Raw genomic sequence first — 27,385 nt, 5'->3', positions numbered from 1 at the left:
AAACTTTAGTATATGGTGTTGTGACAATCCTGTAAATCCTAGAAAAAACAAACCCCAAAACATTATTTTTTATTTGACATATAGAGCACATTTGGGCATATTACTGTGTATGATGTATGTAAAGTGTTACAAAACTCTTTTTGGAGGGTCTTTTGGTTGCTTAGTAACAGGGATGGAAGGAGTGGTAAAAATAGGTCACCATTAAGTGAGGGCCTTTCTGGCATTTTCTATCAGGAAATACTGTTTGAGGATAACAATAGACATAAATCAGGGTGAGCTGGGCTTCCCAGTCAGCCCAGGCTCTGGGACGTGGCCATTTGTTCCTACTGTTCTCCAACCCTTTTTTCCCTTTCTGGGGAGATGTTAAACGTCAAGTAAGTCATGCCTCTTATGCTCCCATAAATGTTAACAATTTTTCTTAATAGCCCATCAGCACTTCCAATTACATCTGAAATGAAATATCACCCATGGCACATTTCGAGGCACTGCCAGTGCTTCTCACAACAGTAATAACTATTCTGGGATTTCCAAACGCAAATGTGTCATTCTTCTTCTGCAAACAAAATAAAGCATAAAATGTATTATTTCATTAAAGTTTTGATTTTATGGTAATGGTAAATGTATCTAGGAAATTTAATTTAGGCTGATTTAGGTAATCACTTTGCAGGTGTGTTACATTAATTATAATCACATTAATTTAGTGATATTCTAATTATGTGTTTGTTTATATAACACAATTTAGCCTGAAATCATTGAGGATTTCTTAGATCTTAAAAGAGACAAAAGCACTATCATAATTTATTTTCCATAATGAAAATGCTTGACCTTGGGTGCTGCTTCCAGATACCCAGAAAACAATTATTAAGTGTGAACACAGTGCATTTTAAAAAGTCCAAATATATGAAGGCACTGGAGAGCTACCAGGGGGAGAAGCACCTAGAAATGAATAGATGCTTAAAAGTTAAAAGAGGGCATTGTAAATGGAATACAGTAATACCTTGGTTTGCGAACATTCATTCCGGGAACTAACTACTCGTATTTCAAGACATCGCTCGTTTACCAAGTTAAAATGTATTAGAAATGTTTGCTCCTCTTGCAGAACACTCGCAAACCAAGTCACTTGCAATCCAAGATTTTATGGTATTTGCGTTTCTATGATCCCCCCCCCCCCCCCCCGCGAAGACATAGCCAAGCTTCACACTAGAGCGCAAAGAGAAATTCATCAGTAACACCACACTGAAGAGCTTCCCAGCTTCCTAAATGAAGGGACAGATTCCAGTAAGGAAAGGGTCATGAAAGGGGGAAGCCCCACCCCACTGGGAGACACCGAGATTCTGAAAGGAGACGCTGGAACACAAGGACTGAGCAAAGCTTCCCCTGCTGCCTGCGCAGGAAGGGCAGTGTTCGGAATCTGTGTGCAGCCACGGTGAATATCAAGGGGCTCACAGTCAGCCATAAACTGAAGAGAATACCAGAATCAGGAGGTTCTAAAAATCTGCCACTCGCCGTGCCTCGTCTACAGTGAAAACAAACAAAAATGCTAGGTATGAGAAGTGTTAATCATCGCGGAGATAAAAAGCAGTCAATACAAATTCAGTTCGGACATGAACTGGAATTACCAGTTAAGAAATTAAAGTAGGGGCCGGCCAAGTAGCTCATTTGGTTAAGAGCTCGCTCAAGAGTTTGAGCTCTGAGCAACAGCTGTTCAAGTCCTGGCCTGAGCTGAGCAGCCGCTGAGCTACCAACAGGTAGCAGGATGGCTCAGCTAAAAAAAAAAAAAAAGAAGAAAGAAATGAAAGGAAAAGGTGCTCACAGTTAATTTCCAGGTGGGTAACTGCAGCAGGGAACTATCAAAAACAGCCAAATATAACTCTAAAACAAAATTGCACAGTACCTGGAAAGAAAAATCCAATGGATGGGATTAACAGATTGGAGATAGCAGAAAAATGGGTGATTGAAATTGAAGATAAACTGCAGATTCACAATGTGTAGGACAGACTTTTTAAATGAAGGTTTATAAAAATAACAGGCCATCAGTAAGATGTGGAATAATATAAAACATCTAATGCGTGTGCCACTAGTTTTCAATAGGGAAGAAAAAATGTTAAAAAGTAAATAATAAAGGCTGGAAATTCCCAAATTTGTGAAAAATATGAACTATCATATATGAGGAGCCCAGCAAGCCCAAAGCCTGATAAATAGAAATAAATAGCACAATAAATTGGTGCAACATATCAAACTGATAAAAAAGAAAAATTTGAAAGCAGGCAAAATCATATTACATGCAAATGATGGCTCAATTCTCATATATAAACAATTGGAAGACAAGACAATGGAATGGAATCATTAAAATTTTTAAGGAAAAAACATGTCCATTTATTATTTCACTTCCATTTAAAACCTGTCTAAAGTAGATTCAAAGAATAAGAATTTTCTTATGAATGATATCTGAGAGAATTAATCATCATCAAAACAATGTTACATGAAATTGAAAAGCAAAACCTTGAGGATGAAATAAATAACAAAAGATGGCCACTTAGATGTATAGGAAAGAATGAAGAACTCAAAGAATGATAAATGAGAATTGCACATAAGTATTAAGAATAAAAATTAAGTTAAATGCAGTAACAGAAATCTCTGGAAAAACCCCTGTATTGGGTTCTTCAGAGAAACACAACCAATAGGAGACAGACTATCTGGGCCAAATTTCACTTTGCAGTGTCCCCAGGGTGGGGGCAAGTCTGCAAATACAGCCAGTTATGTCCCCATTTCTTTCAAGTTTAATAAGAATTGATAGTTCAGCAACCGGCAGAACGCCTCACAGCAGGCTTCCATCTCATACAGGAAAGCCTATTGGGGTCAGAAGTGTCAAGTGCCAGGGACTTGAGCTGCACACCCAGCAAAAGGAGCAAATCGATACAATGCGGCGTGTTCGAGGAAGTTGCTAAGTTTAGTTCTACCAGAAAACCGTTACACATGCAGAGCTTTCAATTTCAATCACAGGTCCCTTCAATTCTTAAGTTTAACAAGGGCAAAAACGGATAGGTTTTGGAGAATGACATGGATGATAAGCTTTCTCAGGTTGTAAATCCAATTGCATTCGCTGCACTAGACGTGGGCTCCTCAGTGGAGAAAATCAATACAGACCTTGGCCCTGATTGATCAGGTGAATTATTTTTTCTCAGTTCTGATAAACAGAATATCAAGATATCATAATTGTTAGGCAGCATTACTCTGTTCAATACAATAAAACATAGGAAACCGTTTGCTGGTGATCTACAGTAAAATTAACAGAACTGTAGAATAAGATACTATCATATTGCCGAGACATAAGATGATATATGAAATTCAGTAGTCTCCTAGCACATGGATTTTGCACTTTAAGAAAATTGTACATATATACTATATACCGGGGGTGCCAAAAAAATGTACACAAGTAGACACTTTGGTCAACGTTGCTCAAACAGTAGTTCGCCATAATCAGAAGTGTCTGGACACTGATGGGAACCACTTTGAGCACCTCTTGTAATTGCAGAAGTCAAACGGGACTTGTATTCATCTTTTGTTATCAGTACATATTATTACAATTTTAATACAGTTTTCCTTCAAATGTGTATACATTTTTTGGCACTGTGTATGTGTGTGTGTGTGTATCATTCAGAATAACTTTTGGATACATAAAATAAAAACATGAACCTCTTTGAGGAAAAAAACCTCTCAAATGTAAATAACTGAGCTGTGTTATGATAGTATTTCACATCATAATTTTAAATATTAGTTAGGTACCATAGAGAGCAGTGAGGACTTGAGAGTCACGGTGATATAGGGGCCGTGGAATCCAGCGAGGGTCACACCCTGGCTCCCTGACAGCGCCATTCCCTCAGCAGGGTCAGGAAAACCACACTCAGGTGCCTGTCCCTCAGAGGGGCGGGGTCAGCCTGGCACCTGAGCACACCTCAGGCTGTGTGCTCTCATCACAGGGCTGGAGGACAGACCGCACCTGCCCTGTCTCCGGAGAGCACAGCAGAGACTGCAGTCAGCAGGATTCCTTCCATTAAGTCTTGCACACTTGATTACTTCATCCAACATGAGTCCCACACGCCCACTGGACCCTCGCTTCCCACACGTTAGCCCTGAAACCCCCGGTTCATAGTCGATGCCTTCCCACCCTCCTGCCATGCCCCAGCTCCTAAAACCCTCACAGTCCATTATTAGGAAGGTTCCTGTTTTCCACCTCGTCTCTGAATCGTTCCTTCAAGTTCTTGCTCTGGAAATCTATTACATCCCTGAAAAAACACTTCCCATGAAGCCCTCTAAATTTTTGGGTTTTTTTCCTTTTCCCCCTTTTTACTTCTACCATTGAACTTGGATGTGGCTGAGAGGTGTCCTTCTTTCTCAAGGTCACTTTGAGTAGCGTTTCCCCTCAGCCTGCGTGATCAGGTGGCAGCCTCCATTCTGGACCACAAGTCAGATGATATTCCACATGAAACCTGGTGTCGCCGTCATGGTGTGCGAAGCGTCAGGACCGCTCCCTTCTTTCTCAGCGTGTCTGGTCCTTGGCTGCACGTGCTCATCCTGATTTGGACACTCTGGCCACCAGCCCCTCGCATCCCTCTCCGCAGGCCGCCTTCCTGACCTCAGCTTCTCAGTCCCGGGAGGCACACAGCAGCTGAAGTTGGCCATCTCAAATCCCTGTATGCCGACCTGGGAACCACAGAGTCCCCACTCGACTCCCCTAACCGCCCCCCTTCCTGGTACCTCTTGTCTGTTCACCCTGCGCCTTAGCGCCGTTCCTCCCACACCTCTCTGCTCCCTCAAACAAAATGATTAGTGATATCAGAGTCACTCCCTGTATGTCTGCTGCACTCCCTGGCCCTAGGGATGATTCCGTTCACACACAGACTTACTGCTGTTTCTCCTACTATTTAAAAAAGTAATAATAAATTATCTTGGCCACAGTTTCCACCCCAGCTACTGCCCTATGTTTCTGGTTTTGAAGCCAACATCCCTAAATCCTGGATGCCGCTTCCTTCATACTTCCTGTCTCCAAGTCACCTGGGGTGTGTGTTTTTGGGGGGGAAGGGGGAGGGGAGGCTTATTTCTTACTGCCTGTTGGTAGCCTAGAAACATTCTACCTAGTAAATCTAAAGTAGCCTAAGGAGCATAAAACTTCTTGATAATACGAGTCTGGGGTTTCGGAGTCCCCCCCCTTTTCTACAAAGCCATTTTCTCAAAGAGGAACCTCGTAGGTAGTCGTCTCATTCTGACTTCCCTCTAAGTGTGCAGAATGTCATGGGCTCCGTTCTCCCTCCCACAGCCAGCCAGCCAGCCTGTGACTGGGATAATGGGCGATCAGAGGGTCACGCTGGCTCTTCTGTCTTGCCTGCTGCTATTTCGTGATGGAAAGCGTGTGATGCTAATGTTGCACGGCACCGCAGGTGTGTGCCTGCGCCCTTTGTCAAACCAGTGTCCTCCCATGGACATATATGCACACGCATGCACGTGTGTGTGTGTATACGTATCCACATACATACATACACATGACGTCCTCTGAATCCAACCCAAATCCTATGAATCCGACAGTATAGGAGATATTTTAACATTGTAGAGACTTTTTTAGGACTTTTAAAAAGTAATTAAGGAATGCAGTCCTATTTCAAGATATTTATGTAATTTTACTAGGGGTACTGAAATATTGTTTCTTACGTGAGTAGCATTAGTTCATGTTGGAGAGATTATACAAGGTGATTTACAGATCCATTTTATCTTCTCTCATATTGATCACTCAATTTCCAGCTCCATGTATAATCACCTCCTTTTCCTTTGTGAAACGTAGGAAGTGGTCTGAAATGCACTGCCTTCCATTACTCAAGTGCCACAGAGCGGTGGGCTTAGGCCTCTGGTTCACTTCACTGCTGATTGGATGTCCGTATACCTGTAGCCCCATGTCTTACCTGTTAGTGCATTTTCACGGGTTGTGTATGCTGGTGGGACAGGCCATCCTCCCCTGATCCTCTTATTAAGGGACTTAGCTCTTTTTTTGGCCCTTAACTCTGTCATATATAACTTAAAACCGTGTGTTCTAGCTCCATAAACTTCTTATTTGGATTTTGTTGTAATATTACATCTACAGTTTGATTTGGGAAGAATTGTCATCTTTGTCCTGCTTTGAGATTTCTGAAAATTAAATAGGAACATATATAATGTTAAAATATTAACATATAGTCATAAACAGAATATATAATATCTGTTATAACACTATATATACATATATGTATATCTATATCACTTACTTAGACTTTTTTTTTTTAATGTCAAAAATGTTTAATTTTTCCAATAGGGCCATTCACATTTTTGTTAGATTAATTCCTAGGAAATTGATGTACTTAAATACTTCACAGTATGTAGTCTAGTGGTAGATAATTTAATCATTTGTTGTAAATGATTAAATTTACAAACATTTAAAAAGGCAACTGACATTATTTGTATATCCAACTAATTTGTTAAAGTGTCCCATTATTTTTAGTATCTGTAGATTCTTTGGGTTTCATTAATAAATCATAATCACATCTGAAATAATAAAAGTTTTATTTACTTTTCCCCAAACCTGTACCTTCATTACCATCTTGTTTTATTGAACTGACTGGGGCCTCCAGTGTCACATTGAATAGAAGTGATATTAGTGGCATCTTCAAATCATTCATGATTTTAAAGGGGACACTTCTAATCTTCTCCTATTTAGGACTGATTGCTCTGATGTATTAATGCGGCAAATAACATTTATGGATAAAGTAACCTGCCATCCTTGAGAAATGGGATTAAATGGATTTGATGATTATGTTATCTTTAGAACTACTGTTGAATTTAATTTACCTTTTTTTTTTTTTTTACAAATTTTGCAACTTGACACCTGGGGAACTTTGGCCTGTGATACTTTGCTCAGTTTAGTTATTGGGTGAAGCTGATTTAATTGAGTGAGTGATGAGGGGTCCTCTCTTTTTCTCAAAGAGATCATATAAAATTAGGATGAGCATTTCTTGAAGTTACGTGGATTTCTCATATGAAATTATGAGTCTGATATTTTCTTTATGTACAGTTACTTAATCACTGCTTACATTTATTAAATACTTACAGGAAAGTTCCAGGGTTTTTGTTTGTTTTTATCTTGAGTAAGTTTTGTTGATATATTTTTCTAGGCATTTCCCCAGTTAAATTTAGGCTTGTAAATTGTTGGTTTGTGGTCATTGATAATATTCTCTTATTACCCCTTTCATCTCTGTGGCATCTATAGTAATCCCTCGCCCCCCCCCCCTTACTTGCATATGTTATATCTTCTGTCAGTTCTCCTGTCATTCTTACAAAAAAATACTTCCTTTTTGGTAGATATTTCTGAGCTGTTTTAAGGCTACAATTCTCTCTAGAGGAATGTGAGAGTGTGAGTGTGGCATGAATTCATATTTTCACTCGCCCTTATTTTATTTTAATTCTCCAGGTCCTATGTGAACTGTGTGGAAATAAAACTTGGCATTTAATTTCTATAAACTATGGACTTTAAAAAATATGGCCAATACTTCTGTAAAAGGAAATCAGAGAGAATTCAGAAGGACTACCTAATGACTCTCCTAGTTAAGATTAAGACAAATGGAAATAGAGATAATATCAGTTAAATTGAAAGCAGGGATATACCTGAGAGGTTTTCTGGGCCCATTTTAACTGAAAACATGCCCTGAAAAAGACAATTAATAGAGGTAGTTTTTTTTCCAGTCTCAAAGGGTATTGGATTTAGTGATGTGTATTATGATTTTTAAAAATTAGATCAGAAAAATACTATTTATAGCAAATATCTTTTGATGATGAAAATAAATTTCTTTATCAAAAAGAATTAGAGTAATGAAAGACATATTACATCCACTTCCTTTTCTTTGTTGTGCTTTCCTGGTAAAGCAGCCAACAAGCATTTAAATATTGTACCTTTTGGGGAGAAGAATCATGGTTTACTCCAGGGAAGAGCAGTCCATGATCACAGCGGTTTTCAGGCTAAAGTGGTAATGAGTGAAAAAGTCGAGGTAATGATGTATATTTAAATTTGTGAATTAAAAAATGAAGTTGGAAAAAAAAATGCTGCATTGCAGCATTTTTTTTTTTATCTTAAAGAACCCACAGTTTTTTCAGTGCATTGCTCTTATCTTTGGCCAATTGCCAAGAAAAAAAAATATTTAGCGTTTGTCCAATTTTGCTTTCTGTCAATGAAATGGGAACCATTCTATGTTTAACAGTGTTAATATAAGAGTAGCTAAGAGAGCCAGATAAGGTAAGTGGCACATTATATCCTTCACTGCTTTTTGGTGATACATTAACCTGACCTTTCATACTGAAGTTATCATAAATGATTGTCAAAGAGAATAGTACAATTCTAGCACATCATCTGTGTTTCCACTTAGCCCCAGCGTTCACTTGACTCTATGCGGGAACCACAGCCTCCAGCGGGCGCAAGGACTTAAATGCTGAGAAGGCTGATTAACAGGGCTTGGAGCTAGAACGCAGCGGAGCACGTGTATGTACGCAGTGGATACTCCCACCCTTTATCCAACCACTTCCCTTTGCTTCCTTTAATTTTCTTGTGTTATTTGCACCCTTTCCTAAGTGATGAAGGGGAGATTTATGTTTGCCAAAATACAGAGTCAACAGGATGCAGATTGTTCCAAGAAAAATGAATATGAGACACAGGCACGCGTACAATGGGACACGTGCCCTCATAGGTTTATAAAGTGGCTGAGTGAAGTTTACATGTTACACTCACCACAGCGCAAATCAATTACTGTTGCTCTAAGAGAGATTCACAACGTCCAAGACAACCATCCATTCCTCCCTCTCTCCCTTTCCATCGTCTTCCTCTTCCTCTTCTCTTGCTCCTCCTCCTTGCTGTTTCATTCTTCTTTTGAAGAAATAATTGGTGGGCCAAGGCTCACATCAGAGAAATGTGAGGTCACTTCTCTGCTCCCTAGAAGCCCAGTGTGTTCCAAGCCATCAGTATGTATCAAGACATGTTCTATTAGGATAGTAATTAGCAGCAATGGACTTCGGTTATATTAAAAGACTTCCTAATTAGCAATAAAGAACACAGCCTCACTGGCATTTTAATGGCAGCATCAACACTTGACAATGTCAAGTCACCTTGTTAAGAACAAGATGGCTAATTATAATGTATATAAGTCACCTCTCGCATATTTAAGATGCAAGTCTCCTATAATATCGTTGTCCTAAAATCCAAAAATAGTACAAATACCATTTTACATTCTCCTCATGGGTTACTTTGGATTCCGTGAACACAAAAAAATGTTAGAAAATAGATAGGAGCATGTTCTTCTCAGTGTTTTCTGAAATCCAGGCCAGCTGTGGAGGACTCTCGGAGCAGCCTGTGCCAGCTCAGCCTGGGCTCCGGCGGGCACTGGGCATGCGCGGGCTTTGGCTTCCGAAGGCTCCAGCAGGTCCTTCTACTGCTCTTCCTGCTGCGGAACGGGAATTATAATGGTTAACATTTTGAGTATTGATTTTCATGTTCCCTTTTAAGGACTAAATAAGACAAAGGATGTGAAACTGCTTACAGGATATCATCAAAAAATGCTTCTTTTGCCCTTTCCTCTCGATTAATAGTACAAAACATGTGGGGTTTTTTTCTCCTGTAGTGGATATTTCAGAACATATCAAAGCTATTAAACTATTGTTGAAACGGTTTGGAATGCAGTACATCTTCAAAGACAATTTCTGTGCAATTCATGTCTGTGCTTGCAGACAAAGTAGAGAAAAAGAAAAGTGTGAACACACAAAGCAAGTCTAGGACATCAGGAAACATATCTCAGCCATCTCCGCTTCTGGGCCAGTGATCAGTGCGTCCTCTCTGAGCTGGACTCACCTTGCAGCGTGTGTGTGGTCTGATAAGAGATTTCCTCTCAGCTTTTCCCCCTTGAAGCGGGTGCTGTGCCGAGCTGTCAGTAGAGGGCGCTGGAGGGCCATCGCCGTAGGAAGGGGCGCCCCCCTGCTCTGGCTGCGGTGAGCGGGCTGGAGGTGCCTCCTGCTGCGCCCAGCGTAAACCCTGGGTGCTCAGCTTACTGGCTTTCAGTTGAAGAGAAAAGAAGAGAGGAAAGGGAGAGGGAAGGGAGAAATGAAGAAGAAGAAAGCTCAGGAGAAGAGAGAAGGGTATGAATCATTGTAAACTAAAGGTCTGGGCAAAGAAGGGTTAAAAAGTTTTCAGGCCCTATTGACACTTTAGTCGGTGGGCTGTTGTCCATTTTAAGACACAGATTTACTTCATCCTGGAACTCCTTCGTCTTTGGCTGTGCGGATACAAACTGGCACACACTGATGTAAGGAAATTTTGTAAAAATATATCTGTTTTCTTTGCATTTTTCATTGAGCTTGAATCATAGTTCCAAATAGAAGGAAAACGTTTGCATTTTACAGTAAAATAAGTTAATAAATTTTCTTAAAAAATTAATGTAGTATGCCAGAAAATTGGTCTCATAATTTTCAGCAGCACCAGTTTTAAAAGTTTATATCCCAAGATTCAGGTACAAAGGTATATTATAATCAAGGAAATAAATATTATTATTGGTGCTCACCAGAAAGTTTTTAAAAAATCATATAATGAGATTTATTTGCCATTAAAATGTTCATAATGCTGGTATAAAATAAAGTAATTGTTAATTATAATAAATTAATAAATTTAATGATAATGAGAAATACAAGGCATCAATTTGTGTTAGAGACAATGTTGAAAGAAAATGAGAAAAAAGAATATTCAGTGTCATATCAACTTCAGAAGGTTGTCTTGGCTTGGAGCCTCATATATTTGTTATAGTGGGGAAACTTTGAGATTAGATGTGTAGTAATTGTGACAAATTGAAAGCAGGGAAGGAAAGTTACGCAATAAAAAAAGTTTATTAAAAAGCTTATACAAATTGCCATAACATCCAGATTCTTAATTAACATTAATTTTAATTATCTTCTTTAAAGATTAAAATCAGCAGTGATATATTTAGGGCAATATTGATAAAGTGATTTGGAGAACAGAAAAGCACCTGCTGTGACTCCTGTGGGTCACACAGCAGGGCTCCTGTGAGCAGTTTGAAATCTGCTGGAAGCTGCTCTAAGACCAGAGGGATCCCAAGGTCATTGTCACAACTTGTGTGGTTAGCTGAGCAACAAGCAAATCAACCAACACCTGTATTAAAGGCTGATAGGTCTTAGAGCTGTCTCTGAAGACAGCTCTATGCTGCTTGTAAATATGTATCCTAGTTTAATTTTTAAAAATGACATTTGTTAGATTTTTGTCAAATATATATGGTAATTTGCTTTGGGAAGTATTTGCATATTAATCATGAATAAAATATACAATAAAAATGAACGTCACCTATAGCAAAATCTATGCAAAATACTATCATAAAGCTAGCAGCAGGAATTCTCTAAATGGATAAAGATAAATCACATTTAATAAATTATAAATGGAGAATGGAACAAAAAGCATTGCAAAATTTTCCTTGAGGCTCATGACCTCAGCACCTAAATATAATTATTTGAAATACTAAAGTTACTTTTCTTGATATCGCTGATGGATTGTTCTTGACTTTTCTACTTCCTAATGCAATTTTTGTGAAGATTGAAACTCATGTACACCAAAGTATGGTTGTGAGGAATATGGAATGCAGATAATCCTATTTGAGGGAACATTTTTACCCAGCTTTTTATTTATACTTAATACATTTTTAGTTTGGCAAACATTATGTTGGTTGCTGGGAATTACTTTCAAAATGTGATATCACATTCTCATTTGTTTAGACTTTGCCAATGACATATACAGCTGAGAAAACATTTTCAGTATCTTTATATTTCAAATGTAGCTTATTTAGGAATCTCTTTTGCATCAGGTCTATTCCTAGAGTTATGGTGGGAGCTCTGAGTTGTGGATAATGGGAAAAAAAAGAAATTTGGAGAAATAATTGGCAATTTTAAATACACACACACACACACCCCATCCTAGTAACATAGTGTGGTAAGATAAAAAGTTCAGCATTACAAACCGGAAGCACAAAATTAATACTGTGTTTTTGGATCTGACAGCTCAGAAGTGAAGACCATGGGCTCCGTAGGGGTGGAAAAATTTCTTTCTACCTTTCTAGGTTCTTTGGCTGGTCTAATGAAATTGACATAAGACAGATTAACAGGAGAAAAACATTTAATTACATATCTATGGGAGCCCCATAAAGATATAAAGAGTTAAAAGGCCTCCAGGTAATTGAAGCTAACACAACACCCAGAGCTAAGGAGAGGGTGGGGTCTGAGCACACAAGGGAGGGAGAGAGGTTTGGAAAGCCAGGGCTGCCCTGCCCTGGAGATAAGTTTCTCAGGTAAAAAGACATCTCTGGTAACAGCTTGCTTCCTGGTGTGGACCCCTTTCCAATGCAAATTTAGGGAGTGGAGGGAGAGCTAAAGAGCTTTTCCTGAATCTCTAGGGTTTTGATTGCCTTGAACTCAAAACAATCCTTATACCGGAGAGACACACTGTGGGGTGCTATATGCTGCTCCCCTTCTGCTTTTATTCCAGAATGCCTGGGTTTGATCCTAATTCTTCGATTTATTAGTTATGTAATTGTTAGAGAATTATTTAACTCTGCTATGTCACAGTTTCATAAGATATAGGTACATATGAGCCATTCATCATAGATTTGTTATGAATATCAGTTCATATGTGCAAATTCATACACATGAATATTAGTTAATATACGTCTGAATGTCTGTCCCCCCAAAATTCATATATTGAAACCTAATCCCCAATGTGATGGGGGCCTTGAGGAAGTGATGAAGTCATGAGGGTGAAGTCCCCATGAATAGGATTAGTGCCCTGATAAAAGACCCCAGAGAGTGCCCTTCCCACCTTCCACGTGTCGGGGCACCTAGGAGGTGCTCTCTGGGCAAGTGGGCTCTGAATCTCACAGCTCCAGGATCTTAGATGACCAGCCGCCAGAACGGTGAGAAATAAATGTGTGTTGTTGTTCAGACACCCAGTCTACAGTATTTTGATATAGCAGCTTCAAGGAACTAAGACAATTAATATATGTGAATGTTGATTAAATAGGTTAAAGCACTTTGTGGTGTACTTACTGTACACCTCAAAAAAAGTGACTTGCTATATGGTCTTTCTTGTTGAATGCTTGCAGTTTATTCTACAGAGTTTTGTCTATATCCAAATTCATTGATTTTATTAATGTAAATCACACAATGCAGGCCTAATTTAGATATGTTGACATTATATTAGAGCTATGTGTGAATCAGTCTGCCCCTTGGTATGTGAGAGATAAAGACCCCCAAATAAAAGGAAGTGCTGAAATTCAGATGCACATAGTAAATATGCACAATTCTCAACATGTTCTTCCTGACACATGATGTGTTTTAGTCATCCCTGCTAGCCCCCAAAGTACGCGAGGGCTTATAAGTGAAGAGACTCTTCCCGGTGACACTGGGCTCCAGATGCTCATAGGCATATAGCTCTGTCAGGAGATTGCTGGGCAAGTTCAAGCTGGTAGCCCACGGCTTTTGGAGAACATGCGCTTTCTGGAATGTGAAGATGCTTAATGAGTCCCCGACTTTGTTCCTTCACACGTACATGGAGTTAGTATTGGGTGGTTGAGCATGACCCATGGTTTGGGGAACACAGCAGCAGTGAGCAGGACAGGGTGTCGGAGGACGGGAAGGGCAACAAAATGCTAGGTCAGCCAGTCCATGAAATTCAGTAAGCGGGGTGATGAAGGGAAGAAGCCCAGGGGAGGTGCAGCCGGGAGCTGGGGTGTGAAGATGTTCCAGGGAATCGGGTCCTTGGTGTGGGGCGCAGGAAAGAGTTCAAGGTCGCACTGGGTTAGCCAAGCTAGCGGCGGGGTCCCTAGAGGATAGCGCGCTCTCAAGATGGGGGGCCAGAGGGCAGCTCCCCGGAGAGAAGTGGGACCTGGGAACGTACTCCACTCAGTGAAGGCAGGAACTCCAGACGTAGGGGTGGCGCTTTAGGTGACCCTATGGGTCCTCATGCCACTCCTTCCAATGGGAGGAGGGGTGGTAGTCCTCATTTGGCCCAGTCAGAACTGTCATGGTGATGGGGGTGGAGACTTTCCTAAACCGCCATGCCAATAATATTCTAACCCATTATACTCAGCTAAATTCACCTCAGGCGGCGAGATGGCGTCCTGGACCCGCTCTCGGCTGCCGAAATGGTCTGGGAGCTGCACGTTTCCTTAAGGATGATTTCATCTCCTCCTCCTTCATCTCCCCTCACCGCCTCCACCCCCCCCCCACAGCCCTATTCTTTCCGTCTACAGTAGCAAAGGTAATTTAGAAAAGCTGTTGCAGTCATGCCTCTTTAAGATGAAACCTGAAAAGGGGAGGGAACTGGCCATTTGGCCCCGTGGTGATGCACAGGGCAAAGGTTTCAAGGCCCAGGAAACGCACAATTAGAGGAAGGAATTAGAGATTATGGGCTCTGCATCCAGTTCTGGGGGGTGTGTGTGTGAGGGGGCAGGGTCCCCACATCAACAAGCAGTCCTCTGACAGCAGCTGGGTTTCCTATAGTCCACTGAATTCTGACACCATCTACCTAGAGACAGCATCAGATTCCACAGGTTAAGGGCTGGTCCAGTAAGACTGCCCTCCACTTCAGATGCAAGTCACAAGCTCAGGTTGTCACCTGTGCTTCTGACCAAATGTCTAAAGGTCAGAGGTTTCCATCACCCACCCCTCAGGTTCCATTAATTTGCTAGAGTCACTCACAGTGGTTTCCCTGGCAACCAGCTCCTATCCATAGGTTGGGTCCAATATCACCTCATTAACATAACAAAAGACTCATCACTTTGGAAATCCTAAGGGTTTTTCAGAGCCCTGCCAATATCTGGAATGAAGACCAAATGTACATATATTTCTTAATAAAAATCACAGAGATGCAATCTGAAATATAGGGATAGCAGATCATGTAGGTTTAGACTTTAAAATAGCCTCCTAACTGTAGAAAAGCATAGACCCAAACCTGGAGAGTTCTAACAGATGAGGCCAACTGTCTAACATTTTAAAAACCTCTTTGGGTTCTATAAGAAGCATGTCACGGAGAGGACAGTGTAAGCGGGGACTTGAATTAGTAGCCTTCCACAGCAATCTTGGCCAACGGTGAGGATGGAGAAGCGAGCACACTGGGCATTTATTCTGAGGTTGCGTCTAAAAGCTCTTTGGAGAACCAGGTGTGGGGGTGAAGAAATGAGAGAGGTCAAGCTGGGCCCCAGGCTTTCGGAGTGAACACCTGAGTGGAGGGTGGCGCGGCTGCTCGTCACTAACCAGGGACAACTGAGGCCAACACGAATTCTGTTTGAATGTTAAGTTCAGTGCCCGCTGGGCAAACATGGAAATTGACAGGTCGCTCTGTGTGTGGTTCTGTGTTCAAATTCAAGGCACAAGGGGGGACGGGGTCTGTAAATTGGCAAATCCCTGGGACACAGGTGGTGTGCGGGGCCAGGGCATGCACACCGTCCCCCGGGAGAGAATGTGGACAGACACATGGGGCTAGGGTCAATCCCAGGGCAACATTTAACTTTTCAAGATCCGTCAGAATGGGGAGAACTACAAAAAAAAATTCTAAGAGAAAAATAAAGAGATTTGAATAGGAGCTTAAGTTGTATAGAATAAAATCAAATTAGAAAACAAGGCATACAAGCTCCATTTGGTGATGAAAATATCATAAACATACAAATAATGACAGATAAGAATTATTTCCATTATGTTTATATTCCATGTAACATTTGCCAGGCACAGTTCCAGGATCTTTGTAAATTTTAGCTCATTCATACCTCTGTTAACAGATGAGCTGAGGCATATTACAATTTTTGAGAGATTACCTGAGCAAGAATCAATTTAAACAGGGCAGCATCCGGCCTAGCAGATGGAGGGTAGCTCTGAGGATCTGTACAGGGTGAAAGGTGTTTAGAGGCAGAAAGGAGCGGGCACAGGAGGTTGTAGGAGGGATCAAAGCGGTTGGTTCCTGCATTGTCTTTTCTTTAGGGCCTGGCAGGGGCCTGCCAGGTAGATTATTCAACTAATGACGATGAGACAACCCCAACTGATAACGTTAAGATTCCATTTCTGGGGGAGCCAAACCTGTAATGCAGTTCAGTTTCAGTTTGGTGATGTGGGGCTTAGCACAAGTCACTTCATTTTGGGTCTGCTGTCTTGCTTTTAACACCTTAGAACAGCAGTCCGTTTAGACATTGAGTCCAGAGGACAAATGGACACAGAAAAATTCAATAGTCTCAAAGATCAACCATATGTTAAGTGCCAATCATTTGATTTGAAATACAGCTAATCCTGCAATTAATAATGTTTTCCTAAATTAATTTGGCAAAAAAAAAATGTGTATATGGTTTAAGCTAAATTAAAAAGAAAAACCAGATTTAAAGTAGCATGTATTGCATGCTTGTGACTATTTAAACACAGTTAAATATAAAACTAAAATATAATATGCAACACTGATAGTAGTTTGGAAAATATAAAATTAATTACAAATCCATAAAAATTTCATTTCTCAGTTCTATTTAATATACTATATCCTTTCATAATTTAACCTTTTATATTTTTAAAATTCATGAATTTCTTTCATAATTTCCTGATTAACACATGATTGATATTTTAGAAATATAATAGAATGTGATTTCTTCAGTCGTCTGCCATTCCACTGCCTAGATGGTTGATTCTAATTGACGACTGAATTGTTTTTCTCCCCTCATCAGTCTCTGAGCACACGATCTGAAATGTCAGGCTGGGTCGGAGAAGCCTGGTCAAGAGAAGCTCAGTTCTTCAAACCATTGCTAAGATAGCTCCAGTTCCCAACCAGATAGTGCTGGTGGGGCCACTCCAGCTGAGCCTCACTAAATAGCCCCAGTATATTAGGACAGAATATCTATAAAGTATCCCCAAAGATTTTTACGAGTAGCAAGCTGGAAATTCTAATCAACAGTGTCTACTTTCTGTTCATGTTAAGCATTCAACACTATTTCTAATGCTGGAGTTTAAAGGATTTTTTTGCCAAAATATGGTTTTTATAAGCCTCTTAAAATTATCGTGGTGGGATGGAGCATAGCAGCTAAGTAAGGGCATAAGCAAAGGGGTCTTCATCTTCTTACAGCAAGGTCAAGGTAAATAACAGGATTCTAGGCAGTGTTTTACTCTAAACTCATACATATAGTTTGCTGTTCTTGCCAATAATTTTAATATCCTTAAATTCTATTTTTCTCTAGTGTAAACTACTTTTTGTGTTGCCCAGTCACACATCTCTCTCTGCAGTGAGCTCAGTTCCTTCTGGCTGAGAAGATAGAGTATGTGGCATTCTTGCTCAGTTTAATTAAGTGCAATACAATATATATTTGAACCGCAAAGCCTTGATAGAACAACAAAGTTGAACAAGTTTTAACTTCTAGAGAAAACACAAAGCTGTAATCCCACTTACACTAACTACCAGATACTCATAAATAGACAGTTTAAAAACCATGTCAAAATTTATTCCCAGAGACATTAGGAAAATATTCGGAAAGAGCACACACAGGACACCATCTTAAAAGCTATCAGGGGACAGGTCAGAGACCACATAAGATAAAATCAAAGCTATAAATTAGAAACGTGTCGACCAACAATGTGATACAATGCAGCCCTTCGGATATCTAGCAAACACTGCACTCAATCTTGGGAGTTGGTATGATCCTATAGACGTATTTTATAGTTGAGAATGAAACACGGTCAGGATCTTCAGAGTGGGCAAAGCTCTGGCAATAAATTTGTCACAACGTGATACATCCCAGCAGAGTGAATCAAGATATAAATATAAAACTTTGAGGTTTTCATCCACTGTGGCTGCTGTGGAGAATTGAGGGAACTGGCAATGCCAGTGTAATGAACTGTAGTGAAGGGCTTAGTGGGTTTTCTTAAAAACACACACACATACACACACACACACACACTCACACACACAGTAGGAAAAGCAAGGTCACTGTTGACACAGAATGTTGAGCATCAAACTTGGAAATAAAGCATTTGCATCGTATATAATGAATCGTTTAACTTTCACTGTAAACTTATTTTTAGTTTCAGATGAAATATTATTTGATTATAAAGTGACATCATCTTATTCAGTGGTTGTATGAGTGCAAAAACAAGCGCAAAAAAAGCAGGAAATGCAAGTAAAAAAATGTACAATCACTGTATAAGATGCACCCAGTTTTTAGACCCCAAATTTTTCCAAAAAGGGTGCATCTTATACATAGGGAAATACGGTATCTATATTTATGCTCATTTTTCAATCGAAGAAATGAATCAGAAAGCTTAAGCTGATACTGATAACAGAACAAATGGCACCGACTGAGTCAAAGTGACTTCATAGTGGTTTTATAGTATTTTCTTCACTAGTGTGACGACTCCTGTATCTGAAATAAATGGTAAAAGTTAATCATGCGATCATAAATGAGGAGTTGGATGTATAGCATATTGCATATATAATTGCAGAGTCATATGTACAAATCCCACACATACATACGTAGAGTCCACAAGTTGCCTGTGGAGATTCCACAATATACTAGGATTTAGAAAGTTCACCAAAGAAGAAAATTAAATCACTTCTTAAAGAGTATTAAATGTAATTGAAAAAACTCAGCACATGAGATCATCTCTATGATACAAAGAATAACTGCTTCAGAATGTTAAGAAGAGTCATTGTGGCTTAGGGAGTTTTTACGCACCATGCAGAACCTGAAATGGAAACAGGAAACTCGGCAAGTTGCACCAGGCATAGCACACCCTGTAGAGATTAGAATAGAGGTGTCTGATTCTGTAGGGTGGGCATGATGGCGGGGTGTTCCAGGAGAAGGAAGCACCGCCATCGGCCAGCAGTGGAGCTGATTGCGTTTTGACTTTCCCAGATCAGTACCGTATTCATTCTAGGGCACAGGTGCTCACAGGACACTGGTTATTACTCTATTAAGAGCATCTCACACGTCTTCTAACACAATCAAATTCTTGACGCCTTTTGCAGTTAGTTCTAAGGCTAGGATATTTATGAAAGGATCCTAATCTCCTTCCAGTGAGTCTGTAGTCATGAGTTATCTCAGTACAGGCTCATGTAATCCCCATGTTAGAGCACGGCAGCATGTTTGTCGTCGTGCTCCTTTGTAAGGGGTGCCCTGCCACATCACCAAGTTGTAAATGTCAGGGCCCAACCGCGAGTTCTGTGTCAAATGGAGGTTATTCGCCATGCGTGTGCTCTTAGAAACTGTAGAATCTAGTGTGCTGAGATGCTAATCTTCAGTTAGGGTCCCTTGATTCAAAGTCGAATTCAGCTATTCAACTTTACCTTTGGTAGCTACCACTCAGGGCCTTTCTGAAAAGTTAACAATTATAAACCTTAAGAAAACAAAACTGGATTCAGTTCCCAAGAGGATGTGCAACTCTGAATGGTTATGCTACTCACCCATATTCTGTCTTCCAGAAATATGAACAAATGCCATGGTTACTGGTTAGCAAGTTACTGTGTCTCTTGACAGAATATCATGCATGTGTTAGTACATATGCACAAAGTGAGTTTTTAGCATTTATGTTGGTAAAGCTTTCTATAATCTTGAGCTATTCAACAGACACAGGTGACATGGCTTCTTTATAATTATTATAGGAAATGCCATTTGCCTCGAAGGTCAAGAATGAAGACGCTGTAGATTGACTAGACTGGGCTCCATGTACAAGGGAGGATCACACTTGATAAATAGACATTTCTGAAATTATTTTAACATGCTGTATGTAGAACTAAGTTATGCAGTTCAGGAACTAGAGATGTCTCGAAAGCCTGAAGCATCTTTCCCCCTGAAATGTGAAAACAGGCCTCTGGTGTTAGATTTCTCTGAAATGCTCTCACTATCGCTAAAGTTATAAATTAACTCCCCAAGGTTTGCTCTTAGCCAAGGATCCCAAGTTTTCATCAGAAAGCCCCACAACTGCAAGAAATGCAAAAATATTTTCTCTTCAACCCACACATCCTAAAATAATAGTTTTAGGGGTTTTTTTGTTCATATTTCTATTCCTTTTTGAAGAATAATACACCCACATGGTTCAAACATCCAAACATATAGCCATGCACTGTGAGAAGATTCTCCCATCCCTGCCCTCATTTCTTGGCTTCCGCCACAAGGTTCCATAAATAAAGACTTGTTTGGTTTCTTATGTTTCCTGCCCGAGTTTCCTAAATAAAATGTTCTGGCTACATAACAAATCACTGCAAATCTGGCATGAAGCAGTCATTTATTTCCTAAGTCTCATAATATTTATGAGTCTTCTGCCGGGGCTCAGCACGCTGGTCTGTATAGACTCATGGTGTCTGCGGTTTCAGCCAGGACAGCTCGAAGGCCGCAGTCGTTCTCCAGCTGCCTCTGACCATTGGAGACTTGTTTCTCATGCATTCAGCCCCTGGGCTGAAATGACTGGCAGGTCAGCCCCAGCACCCATCCCTGGCCCCTCAGGCAGGTCGAATTTCACACGGTGTGTTCAGGGCATTTCAGGGCTCCAAGCATGAACGCTTCAGTGGGCAGAGTGCCAGCAGCCTTGCTCTTAGCATCCAGCCTCCAGTTATACTCAGAGCCCTGCATAAAATGGAAATGCCAGGCGACCTTATTCAATAATTATTAAGAATTTCAAGACTGATGGCAGAGCATTAAACTAAGCATGAGACCCTTAGGAGCATGGGGTTCTGTATAACTGACAGGTGTGTGTCCACAAAGCTGGCTCATGGTCACATAGCATCACTTCTGATACATTCCATTGTTCACAGGTGAGTCACCAAGCTACCATACCACATTTCAAAGGGAGAACACATACCTCATTGCTTCATGAGGGGGTTGTTGAATTTGAGACCATTTACAAAAACTATATAATTTAAGCAAATATAAATAGTACGTGCATTGGGTTACCCTGTTTTTCACAACATGTGACATATTATATATAAATTTCTATACCTTATTTCACTTAATAACGTATCTTGGAATCTTGCATATAATCTCATTTACAATTTCCTCATTCTTCTGTATCTGGATAACACCACAATTTAGCCAATCCTTTATTTAATGGGTATTGAAGTTCTTCCAACCTTTTGTTAAACACGTGTTGTAAGAGCTAAGCCTAATATATTAATCCATACTTATACCAGTATGAAATATCTCCAAAGTAGATAGGTAGGTCAAAAGGGAAATGAATTTGTAATGTCATCCAGTTGATACAAATTATATATACAAGGTCTGATCAAACAATACACTGAATTTCTAAATTAAAAAAATTATTACAGTAAAAGACATTGCCATTAATCCCACTCAGAATACTTGCCCTCACTTCAAACACACTTATCCCATCATTCTTGCCACTTGCTGAAGCAGTTCTGGAAGTCCTCTTTCATGGGCGTCTTTAGTTGTGCTGTCATGGTTACCTCGATGTCCTGACTCATTTCTTTTTTACCTTGGGGAAGAGCCAGAGTTGCACGGTGCCAGTGCCAGTAAATAAGGTGGATGAGGACACACTGCAGTGTTTCTGTTTGACAGAAATTGCTGTACCAGAAGCAATGTGTGACACGGAGTGTTATCATGATGGAGGATGATTTATAGTACACTTTAATTTTTTTTTTTTAATTGGGGAATTGGGGAAGGGAAACAGACAAGTTGCTGTCCTTTTGTTCTTCAGTCTAGTTGTGGAGGACGTTGCTTCATTGGCCCATGTTGGTATTATTATTGCGCTCTTCCCGGGTAAGACAGATTGGTTGCTGGCCTCTGGACGGCCACTCACAGTGGCTCTTGGCAGCTCACACTAGCTGCTGGCTGCTCACGCTGGCTGCCGGCCACACATGGTAGCTTATGGCAGCCCACTGCAGCCCCACTGCAGCCTATGCTGGCGACTCACAGTAGCCCAGCTCCAGGTCAAGCTGTTGTTCACCATCTTAGGTGTAGAGGGCGCAGCATCACTGGCCCTCATATGTGGGATCCGAACCGGGGCCCTGCTGCTCAGAGTTGGTGTCCCAAACTAGCTCTTAACTAACGAGTCACTCGGCCAGCCCTATGGCACACTTTAAAACACACCTCTCAACTGTAGCTCACACCTGATTGACTGCACCGAACAAGCTGAAACTTGTCACACACTGTTACTAAGGTTCGAAGCACGGCTTTCCATATTGAAGATCTCCTGCCTTTCCGTTGGATGCTGCTGCAGTCACTGTATTTTCTGATCACAACAGAAAGGCTCCATGTCACACATCACTTCTGGTACGGCAATTTCTGCCAAATAAAAGCATTACGGTGTGTCCTCATCCACCTTATCCACTGAATCTAGCCATGCGACTTCTGGCTCTTCCCCAAAGTCAGAATGATTCAGGACATCGAGGCAGCCACAACAGCACAACTAAAGACACTCACGAAAGAGGACTTCCAGAACTGCTTCAGCAAGTGGCAAGAACAGTGGGATAAGTATGATCCAAGTGAGGGTGAGAATTTTGAGAGGGACTAATGGCAATGTGTCTTTTACTATAATATTTTTTATTTAAACACCGTATTGTTTGATCACACCTCACATAATGACAATTTAGATGTAATAATATGGGTCTTCATGGTGGGTGTCTCACTCTATATTGTACCATTAACGTCTGAAGTACTATTTTCCTATTCTATTTTCTTACATCTTTGCTTTCAGTGTTTGTGATTAAACTTGTGATTCTTCACCAATCTAATAGGCAAGTAGCAATATCTCAGTGTGGTTTCAACATGTATTTTTCTTCTTATGAGTGAGGTTGAGCGTCATTTATATGGTTCAAAGCCACTTATATTTTCTTTTATGTTAACTACTTAATGATATCTATTACTTCTTTATTTTTATTATTTTTTCTCTCTTATGATTTAAATGATCCCCGTGGTATGAAATAACTGTCTACAAGATTAGCCATTCCGACATTACTTGTATTTATATTTCTTAAACATTGAGGTAATTGTTTATAGGAGAATGCTTAATTATGTTAAGTTTGTCCATACAACAAAAACTATGAAGCAGTAAATATATGAGCATACTCTTTTAATTTTCTTCTAAAATACACTTCAATATGTGTTAAATTAAAAACAAAGTGCAGGGCCGGCCAAGTGGCTCAGTTGGTTAAGAGCTCACTCAAGAGTGTGAGCTCTGGGCAACAGCGGTTCAAGTCCCAGCCCGAGCTGAACTGCCGCTGAGCTGCCAACAGGTGGCAGGATGGCTCAGCTAAAAACAACAACAACAACAACAAAGTCCAGAACACATTGTATTGTACATCATAATTTCTGTTTTTTAAATAAATATATATTTTTTTAGTTTTATAGGCAAAACAGTAAACTTTTGAGAGTATATAAATGAGAGTAGTAACAAAAGTAACCTGTACAGGAAGACAGGATTAAAGGATGGAGGGCAGAAGTAATCAGATGATTTTTGACTATAAACTACTAATTTTAATTTTTAAAAGGTGGATATGATAACTATGGAAAAATAAATATATTTATAAAAATTATATGGAGTTAAATAGAAGAAGTTACAAAATAGCATGGATTGATCCTAATTTTGTATACTTTATTGATAATTTGAAATTATTTTATTTCTTAACTTTTTCAGTGCTAGAATAAAATACTAGAATAATAGTTCCACCTTTACAGGGAGTCTTATTTTTTGTTTTTTGTACATCATTTGCTATTGTATCTCATGAGACTTCATATGAGTAGTTTTAAAAATGAAAAGGAAATTTATCTAAGAAACAAAAGAATGGGACAATGAAAACTTCTGGTGATGGTTAATTTTCTTAACTCAATTTTTTTTCTTATCCAATTTTTATAGTTATGAATTATTGGTGAAAATAATCATGAAAATTGTTATTTACTTTCATTTTTATGATCTTTCTTAATAGAATAGACTTCTTCATGACTTAATTGTTTTTCATGTTTACTGACTTTTGTTTTAAAGACTGAGATATAAAGCTGAAAATATAGACAGAAAACAAACTCAGAAACCCATAATCACAGAGTTTCAAATTTTGCAATTTTTTTATGACCGACTGAGCCATTTCGTTCTTTCTTTCTAATCTATTAGCAAATTTCACTTTCCTGAAAGAAAAACTACCATGTATGTGCCATTTTCTCATAAATTACCAATTCTGTTAATCTCAATAATTATTTAAGTCCATGACCTTTAACTATCAGTTCTGACAAACGAGGATGATAATATATGACACTGAGATATTTGGCATGAAATTAAAATGGTCCACTGTAATTAAAATGTAAGTTATTGTTAGAAAGAAAGGTCATGCTAAGAAAATGTCATTTCAAAAGTGTATTAGCAAGAACCCTCCAGTGTTTGTTACATGTGAAATATGCACTTAGTACTTGACATTTAAAGAGGAAGTTGGAAATTCTCGTGATCTATACTCGAACATTTTTGTGTTCTCATGTTGCATTTGTTCATCTTATTCAAATTACTTTTAATCAGTTAAATGCTAAGTGTAACACTTTGCATTTTATCTTGGGAACCCAAATGTTTTACAGATAAGGAAATATATTTACAAATTTTATAAGAACAAATGTGACTTAGGGAACGTTTGAAGATATTTGTTGAACACAAAGTTTATGCTTTACACGTACACAATTAAGTTGTTATAGCTGTATAATATGTATCTATTATTGATGAAATACAATGTGCTCATTTTATAAGTTAATCTGTCAAAAGCATGGGAACTTGATTTTTTGGCATATTGCTAGTATTCTTATGTAAAGATCAAGCTACTGTAAGATATAATATGTTGTATGGTAAGGCTGATTAGTGAAGTTGTTTGAGATTTAGGACTTAGGCATTTTGGCCCTAATAAGACAATAGGTAACAGGTTCTGGAGTCTGCAAATATGAAGAGAACTCTATCATCAATGATGGGACAAATTAATAACCCTGACATAGGTAAGAAATAGAAGTATCCTTTTCTTTTAAAATTACTCATTTTCACACAAAAGGAGTTCTGTTTTTTTAAGTCACATCCACAGTGACTCAGTGAACACTGAAGCGTGTCAGCCTGGATGCACTGGGCGTCTGGGCGCGTCGCAGATAACGCCCACTTAACTCCGCGCCTCGGCTTTCACTGTGTGCTCATTTGGGAAGGAAAAACAAGTTCAAATATTGCTTTAAAACGACCAGTCTCTCATTCTTCTACATTTTAGTTATCACTAGGAGGGACTAGGAAGGTATTATTCAAAGTGTGTATTTTGTTCCTTCGAAGGATGGATTTCACTCTGTTACCCTTTGGTATTATGTCATTTTAATTGGCAAAATCAAAAGAAAACAAATAGTTGAATATGTATATTTATTATTTTAGGGGTGATAATGAAGATATTGTTCATTTTATTAGTATGTCTTTTAATAAAGGCACATTGAAGAATTTAATATTCTGTTTTAAAGCAAAAATATATATTTTTCTTCAAAAATCATAATTTTTTCTCTTCTAAATCTTATACCTGTATTTTTCCTTGTAGTGACCAGTAGCAAATTTTTACCATAATCTATTAAGTACTTCTGATTTGTGGTATATATCTTTGTGTAATATTACCAACTTTAGATTTGTTTTATTTACCTATACTTACAGTCCCTCACTCTCAATTTCCTTGTTAACTTATTATATACATGTTGTTTGTAAAATATTATAGGTCGGCACATGTACTATCATTTTTATAACATAACATCATATTTTAACTAATCGTTTAACTGCTTCTGAGTCATAGTTGATGACCAAGAAATAGGAATTCTTGCCTGAGAGAGCCCATCAGATATGTTGGAGTGCTGGTCTTATACCTGGAAGGAATAACGTGGGCTATCTGTTTATAGACATAGACTTTTGAAAAAAACATCATTCCCTTTTTTTTGTTTGTTTTAGACAAGCTATCTTCTTTGAGTCTGAGTACAGTTCTATAAAGTGTCTTGATAAAGTAGTAAGTAGTAAGAGAAGATGTGAGGTTATCAAGTTGAATCAAGCCTCATGAAAACTAAGAATACATGGAATTGGTAGTTAGGGCTAAGATGATATCATAGATGAACTATGATATCATCTTAGTTCCTTCATCTAGAAATAATTCAAACAATGTGATATTCGAAACTATAAGGTAATTATACATTTCTGGATTTATGTTAGATGAAAATAACAAAATATGATTTGTATTAAAGTATTCCATTAAATACATCACTGCTCAATATTTTCATTAAAATATTCCATTGGTTCATTAAACAGATTACCGATCACCTGCTATCATTAAGCAGTATCCTAGACAATAAGAAATCAATGCCCCCAAAAAAGGAAAAGGCCCCTGACCTCAGAGGTTAATTTATAATTGGGAGAGACAGACAATAAAGAGTTAAAAATAAATAACAAAGAAAAATATAAGGCAATGAAAATACTACACAGATAATTTTAAAGGAACACTGTGATGTATTGGTGAATTATTCCCTTTAGATAGGATGCATGGGAGAGAAGTTTCCTAAGAGGCTACATTTAGGCGGAGAGAGATGTGTTAAGAAATGAGATCAGATGAAAGCATTCCGGCTGAGTGACCGACCAGCGAGGGCAAAATCTAAAAGTGGTAGCAATGATGTTTTAGAGAAATGGAGAGCACAATTTGTGGTCTGAAAAGAAATGTCAGTGACAAGAGATGTATTGCCTGTGGCTGGAGAGGCAGATCAATGCTGAATAATGTAGGAATGTGTAAAACGGGCAGTGTGCTGCTCTTTGTAGAGCCGGAAGTCAGTGGCAAGCCATAAGCATGGCAGTCCTGTGTCTGATTTATGTATTGATAAAATAATTCTAGGTTCTGTAAGTTTAATGATCAAAGTCAACGTATGGTCAGCGTGTGTACACAGGGCGATCAGCTGGGGTAGGATTCATGTGTCTGGGATTGAGTTTGTAGTCGCTGAACTAAAAATAAGGCGCTGGCCTGGACCAGTGCTGTACTTGTGCATAATAATAAGGCACGCTAACTCACTGGCTACTGATTGGAGGGGGAGGGAGGAAAGATAGTCGGGGAAACATGTAACTGAGTGGAGCAAATGGTGTCCCTATGACTGCAGAGTGGAGGGGAGAGGGGGCTGTGTGAACGCAGTATTGGTGGTGGTGAATTGGTGATGCGTGTTTTATATTTGTGTGTATATAACTGGATACATCCAGTAAGTGCTTGGCTTTTGGATTATAGCCCTCAGAAATGGAAAACAGAGCTAGAGGTATAGGATAGACCGTCATCGCCTTATTATGGCTT

Source organism: Hipposideros armiger, unplaced genomic scaffold, assembly GCF_001890085.2.
Source record: "Hipposideros armiger isolate ML-2016 unplaced genomic scaffold, ASM189008v1 scaffold_262, whole genome shotgun sequence".
NCBI classification, from domain to species: domain Eukaryota; kingdom Metazoa; phylum Chordata; class Mammalia; order Chiroptera; family Hipposideridae; genus Hipposideros; species Hipposideros armiger.
The sequence above is the reverse complement of the archived record's forward strand: the minus strand, read 5'-3'. Positions refer to the sequence as shown.